The sequence below is a fragment of the Chelonoidis abingdonii genome, chromosome 3, assembly GCF_003597395.2.
Source record: "Chelonoidis abingdonii isolate Lonesome George chromosome 3, CheloAbing_2.0, whole genome shotgun sequence".
In the NCBI taxonomy this organism is placed as follows: domain Eukaryota; kingdom Metazoa; phylum Chordata; order Testudines; family Testudinidae; genus Chelonoidis; species Chelonoidis abingdonii.
The window spans coordinates 49960938-49967950 of record NC_133771.1 but is presented as its reverse complement, the minus strand read 5'-3'; positions in this window follow the sequence as shown (position 1 = coordinate 49967950).

Genomic DNA, 7013 nt, shown 5'->3' with positions numbered 1-7013 from the left:
CCCCCCCAAACCTCCCAGCTCCTGATCAGACACAGGAGGAGTTGATCCAAACTGTGGGGAAGATCACTGAGGTGAGCAAACCTGCCAATAAGTGCAGGACCCACCAAGGTAGAGGAGGAACTTTGTCACAATATATATAATTGATTGGCTTATAACCATCTATAATATTTTGCTGATGTGCTTATAGCCATCATTATCACACACTACTTATATCTATAACATGTTTATGGCATCTATTAATCATTTACCAGTCCTCTTCATAAACAATGTGTGAATGTGCCCTTAATACAAAGTGCAACCACAATCCGTTCACAATCCAATTTAAACTGATGCAATCTTCTGTGTAGACAAACTTACATCATGTAATTGGTACAAAATGGTCTCAAAACAGATGCAGATGGCCAGCAGAGAATTTCCCCTACACAAGGGCTATCTCTTCCATGACAAGGCTGGCACAGTTGGTTCTGCCACCTCATGTGTCAGCCACTTTTCACCTCCAGTTTAAAGAAAAGGAAGGATATGTCAGATGTGGGGTCTGGGAGGAACAAGGAGAGAAGGTACATGGCAGAGCAGAATTGAGATACACCTTATTCTCCACTGATGCAAAGTCCCTTGGAGAGTTCACATCACTGACATAAGCCTTTTTCTTTTTTGTTTCAAAATTTGTGCAAGTCATTAAATTGCACCTAAAACACTGCACTGGCGCAGCTGTACTGCACTTAAGTGAAGATGCCCCTAGACCAATGGGAAACCTTCTCCCATGAGTGTAGTTAATCCACCTCTTTGAGAAATGGTAGCAATGTCAATGGGAGAAGCTTTCCCACAAACATAGTGCTGTCTACATTGGAGGTTAGGTTGATATAACTGGATGTTTCACACCCCTGAGCAACATAGTTATACTGAATTAACTCTGTAGTGTAGACTTAGCCTAAGAAGCAAAGTCAAGAATGTATATTTTTCTCTTTTCTTCTATATACCATGTATCACAAAAATACTCTAACCATTATGTCTCCTCACCTTCCTCTAGGTCAGCAGTTCTCAAACTTCATTGCACAATTACCCTCTTTTGACCAGAAAAATTGCTACACTACCCCAGTGTCCTGTGTTACTCAGAATAGTTAGCATTTTAAATAAAAAAAACACATTACTTGGCCATAGCCACAAAAAGTAGCCACTAAATATTTTAATTCACAGTATGCTAGCAAGACGATCTTTATATCCAGCAGTAAAAAATAAAAATAAATATGCACTTAAAGGGAGAAGTGAGCTTGTATGGATGAACACAAATCCTTGAAGTGAGGCTCTGTGGGGCTGAGATAAAGAGGGAGGTCATCTTCAACAGCAAGACGGACCCTGTATTTGTTTTTCAGTAAAGTTAGTATTGAAAAGCCAGCTTCACACAGGTAGGTGGATGAAAATGGCATGAGCGCTTTCAGTGCTGCAGATGACAGCTCTGGATATTCTTAAAAGAGAACTGGATCTTTAAAAGAGAACTGGATAAATTCATGAAGGTTAAGTCCATTAATGGCTATTAGCCAGGATGGGTAAGGAATGGTGTCTCTAGCCTCTGTTTGTCAGAGGATGGAGATGGATGGCAGGAGAGAGATCACTTGATCATTGCCTGTTAGGTTCACTCCCTCTGAGGCACCTGGCATTGGCCACTGTTGGTATACAGATACTGGGCTAGATGGACCTTTGGTCTGACCCAGTAGGCCGTTCTTATATTCTTCTTGCACAGAAATCCAGAAATTAGCAAGAGGTTGCTCAGAAAATTTCAGTATCAACATCTCATCACAGGAAAGGTTCGTTAATGTTTCTTTCATTGTCAGCAACATAATAGCGCTTGCAGTCATTTCTACATTAAAGAGATTTCTAATCCACACCTCTGTTTTCTGATCCTTTTCAGGGAAGTATTCCTGAAACTGCTTTCCAGGTGCTTGATGATAAAGGGTTGACAGTCATGCTTTGGCAAGGCATTTTCATCCAAAAAGTCAACCGGGAAAATAAAAGAAGAAAGGGAAAAAAAAGCTTCCAAACTGCCACTGTCCACATGAGCATACCACAAGGAATGTCTGCTAGGTAAACTTGCAAAGCAAGTCACTTGATATCTGCAAACTTTTTGGCCAGCGGTGAATCTTTGTCTGAAAGAAAAATTTTCACTTCCTCTCTGGGCTCAAACAAATGTCTGAGAACCTTTCCCCGAGACAGCTGCCGAACTTTTGTGTGGTAAAGTAACTGATGGCACTCAGCTCCAATCTCATCACACAAAAAAATCCAAACAGACATACACTTGTTGAGCTACTCTTGATGAAGTTGACTGTGCAAACAGCTTCATTAAGAACTAGTTTTAGAACGGGTGGCAGGGTGGGTTTTGTGGGTGTTTTTTGCAACTAGAACTTGCCAGCGTATAACATAGAGAGTCCAAACTGCTTGTCGTGCAACAGCCTGTACTTGGGTGACTAGCCTACTGTTTCTTCCAGTCATTGCACTGCACATTTCTACATAACGTTGCCATTTCAAGCCAGAATCAGAGACAAAAGTATCCAACAATGCCAAGAGTTGTTCCCTTGTAGCATGCTGTGTTAATGGCCAGCAGAACAGAAATTTCTCTTGGAGAGGGGGATAAAGGGACTTTGCTTAATTTTAGCAATCACTTGTTCAGTCCAGTCATTTGTCATGCTATGAATATGCCTGTGTCATTAGAGACAGGAGTCAAATCAAGTTGAGTTTCTGCACCTTGCCGCAACATAATCAAAACCATTTTCTTCGCACATGGCAGAAAAAAAAACTCTGCAACAGTGTGCAGTTTCCCAGTTTTAGCTATCCAGTATGACATAGCAAAAGATGCCTCAAGAGCTCTCTCATTTGCTGTAGCTGTCATTCTCAGTACTGTCTTCTGGCGCTTTAGCTTTCCTAGCTTTCACTGAAAAAAAAAATTGAGCAATTTAGTTTGGAGAACTGTGCCATGGCTGCAAGTGCTGCAACATGCTTTTTAAGCTCTCCTTTGCCAGAACTTCACCACGCAGCACACACTGTGGCCGTGAGTCCTCCTGAACACAAACTGAGTTCAAAAAAGAACAACATATGTTCATGGAGAATAGGTCCATCAATGGCTATTAGCCAAGATGATCAGGGATGCAACCTCATGCTCTGGGTGTCCTAAGCCTCTAAGTGCCAAAAGCTGGGAGTGGATGACAGCTTTTGATACTGTCTCACATGACCTTCTCATAAATAAACTAGCGAAATTCAACCTAGATGGAGCTTCTATAAGGTGGGTGCAAAACTGGTTAAAACCATTTCCAGAGAGTAGTTATCAGTTATGGAAGGGCATAACGAGTGGGCTCTGGCAGGGATTACTTCTGGGTCGAATTCTGTTCAATATCTTCATCAACAATTTAGATCAGGGGTCAGCAACCTTTCAGAAGTGGTGTGCCGAGTCTTCATTTATTCACTCTGATTTAAGATTTTGCGTGCCAGTCATACATTTTAACATTTTTAGAAGGTCTCTTTCTATAGGTCTATAATATATAACTAAGCTATTGTTGTATGTAAAGTAAACAAGGTTTTTTAAAATGTTTAAGAAGTTTCATTTAAAATTAAATTAAAATGCAGAGCCCCCCAGACCAGTGGCCAGGACCCTGGCAGTGTGAGTGCCACTGAAAATCAGCTCGCATGCCGCCTTTGGCACATGTGCCATAGGTTGCCTACCCCTGATTTAGATAATGGCATACAGAGAACACTTATAAAGTTTGCAGATGATACCAAGCTGGGAGGGGCTGCAAGTGCTTTGGAGGATAGGATTATAATTCAAATGGTCTGAACAAACTGGAGAAATGGTCTGAAGTAAATAGGATGAAATTCAATAAGGACAAATGCAAAGTACTCCACTTAGGGAGGAACAATCAGTTACACACATATAAAATGGGAAATGACTGCCTAGGAAGGAATACTGCGGAAAGGAATCTGGGGGTCGTAGTGGATCACAAGCTAAATATGAGTCAACAGTGTAATGCTGTTGTAAAAAAAGTGAACATCATTCTGGGATGTATTAGCAGCAGTGTTGTAAGCAAGACACAAGAAGTAATTCTTCTGCTCTACTCCATGCTGATTAGTCCTCGACTAACGTATTGTGTCCAGTTCTGGGCACCACATTTCAGGAAGGATGTGGACAAATTGGAGAGAGTCCAAGAAGAGCAACAAAAATGATTAAAGGTCTAGAAAACATGACCTATGAGGGAAGATTGAAAAAATTGGGTTTGTTTAGTCTGGAAAAGAAAAGATGAGAGGGGACATAACAGTTTTCAAGTATGTAAAAGGAGCAGGAAGAAAAATTCTTTTTCTTAACCTCTGAGGATATGACAAGAAGCAATGGACATTAGGAAAAACTTCCTGTCAGGGTGGTTAAGCGCTGGAATAAATTGCCTAGCGAGGTTATGGAGTCTCCATCATTGGAGATTTTTAAGACAAGGTTAGACAAACACCTGTCTGAAATGGTCTAGAAAATTAGTCCTGCCAAGAGTGCAGGGGACTGGACTAGATGAACTCTCAAGGTCCCTTCTGGTTCTATGATTCTATTATTCTATGACAGAGGATGGATCATTTGATAATTTCCTTGTTCTGTTCATTCCTTCTGAAGCACCTGGCATTGACCAGTATCTGAAAACAGGATACTGGGCTAGATGGACTATTGGTCTGACCCAATATGGCCTTTTTATGTTCTTATTCTTATGTTCTTTATGGGAGGGGAGCTTTAGCTTTAACAATGCTACACAGCAGCCCCAACACCAGTGGCTGTCTAGGACATGCACTAATTGAATTCACTGAATCCCTACCCATGCAGTACTGCCTACATGGGAGGCTGCATTGACCAGGTCCATTTTCCAGTGGAAATGAGGTTGAGGATGGCTTGTGCTGCTTACCAAAGTCCTTCCCAATCTGCAGGCTTTTCAGTCTCAGGGATGCTCTGCAAAAATACAAAAGAATAAAATTTCAGTGGTTGGTACTGAAAAGGAAATACCCCAGATTCCCAGTGATGTTTGGTCCTGGCATAAGAAACCCTTTCCAGTTTGCCTAGAATCACTATTGGGACTCAGTGGCTATGTCTGAACTGCACACTTTTTTCAGTGGCATGTAGAATATGTACCTAGCATAAGTTTAAGTGGCAGTGTAGGTGGCTTAAGCTAGTACAGTACAGACACACCTGCCTTCCCATCTATAGGTCCCTGGTGCTAGAGCCCAGGTAAGAACTCCAGCAGTAGGGAAGCAGCAGAGAACGGCTCTGCCAGAGCCTCATTACTAGAGTTCCATTTCCCCTGCCTCCTCCCAGCCAGAGCCTTTCACTGACATGTGTAGCTGCACACTGCAGTGTGGATACAGCTTGGTTTCACTGTGGTTGTAGCTGCACATTTGCTACACACCACCGAAATTGGTGTGTAGTGTAGATGTAGCCTTAGTGGCTAACTAAAAAAAAATGCATACACTAAATGATACTTATTATAGCCAACACCCTGGGGATGGGGATAAACTCCATTGTAGTCAGTGGGAATATTCCCATGAGTAAAAGGTGCAGGATCAGGTCATTAAATCTTTCTTGACAAAAAACCCAAATGAAACACATTTGAAAATTCCATGATTGGGCTTTTGGTCTCTAACCTGAAAAGGTACCTGGAGCAAGGACAGTGGGAAAAAGACCTTTGTTTTTGGACTCTTACCCTCTAGCATAATTTTATTCAGTGTTTAGTACCACAGTGATAAATGCTTTGCAAATATCTATTAGACATTTTTTTCTTACAGATTTAATTTTCTTTAGAGTATATTTAGTTAACTACACTGCAGTGCTTCACCAGGAGTTCTCCATTTTTTCTGTGGTAGCCCTATGCTACAGCCACTATTTTCAATTGAGGAGCTTGCCACCACAGTTCAGGGCAACCACATCCCCCCTCCCTAGGCCATCAATGAAACCCACTTTAGGCTCCCAACTCCTCAGCCGTCACCTCTCTTAGAAGAGACCTGTGTCTCTCTCCGTCCTAACCAGGGTTTTTCCAGGCTGCACAATTCCTTAACTAAACAAGAGTTCCCTGAAAGCCAGACTGCCTAAACAGACCAACATCTGTGCTTTGCTTTCTCCTCAGAGGGTATACACAGCATAATTTCCCGCAGTTATAAGTTATCACATAGCCCTGTCTAAACAAGTACATTTATTCTTAAGGTGAAAACATTACAGAGAAAACAATAGAAGCACCGACATGCATGTTCATAAGCTTATCAGAGGTTGTTCCCCCTTCCCACTCCAGCTCTGGTCAGTGTCTGTCCTTCCAACCCTTCCTCAGAAAGGACTGTAGCCCCAACTTGAACAGAAGGTCCTCTCCGTTTGCTGGATCAGAAAGAAGGCCCTGAGTCAGTTTCAATTCAGGGTATTTATCCAAAAGTCCTTTCTCTATCTGTTGGTCTCTGGAGAATCCAGTCTTAACCAGTATATGCGACCTTCTCCAGGTGGTGGTACCTCTCTGGAGGTGTTACAACCTGAGTGAATTTGCCTTATCACTCCGCATTGTTCTTAGCTCCTGGAAGACTGGTGTCACCCATGGAATTATACACAATCTCTGTCCCACGATGATACATACATTTAATACAATAAGATCCCCCAAAGATATTGCAGGATATTACCATATTTGTCACACTTGCATTCTTAAGAATACTCCTCTCAACCAAAGCTGCTGGTAGGTATAATGCACCCCTTTTCCTCCAGGTTTGGGAGTATCACCTCTTTCAATGCTGCACCTCATGTTGGCTCAGGAGCAAGATATAAACCCAGCTCCCCTCACTGCAATTCAAGATGATGAAATTCATCCTGATGCATTGGTCTGTGTTAGGGTTGCCAATTTTCTACTTGCATAAAACAGAACACCCTTGCTCTGCCCCCTGCCCCGCCCCTGCTCATCCATAGAATCATAGAATATCAGGGTTGGAAGGGACCTCAGAAGGTCATCTAGTCCAACCCCCTGCTCAAAGCA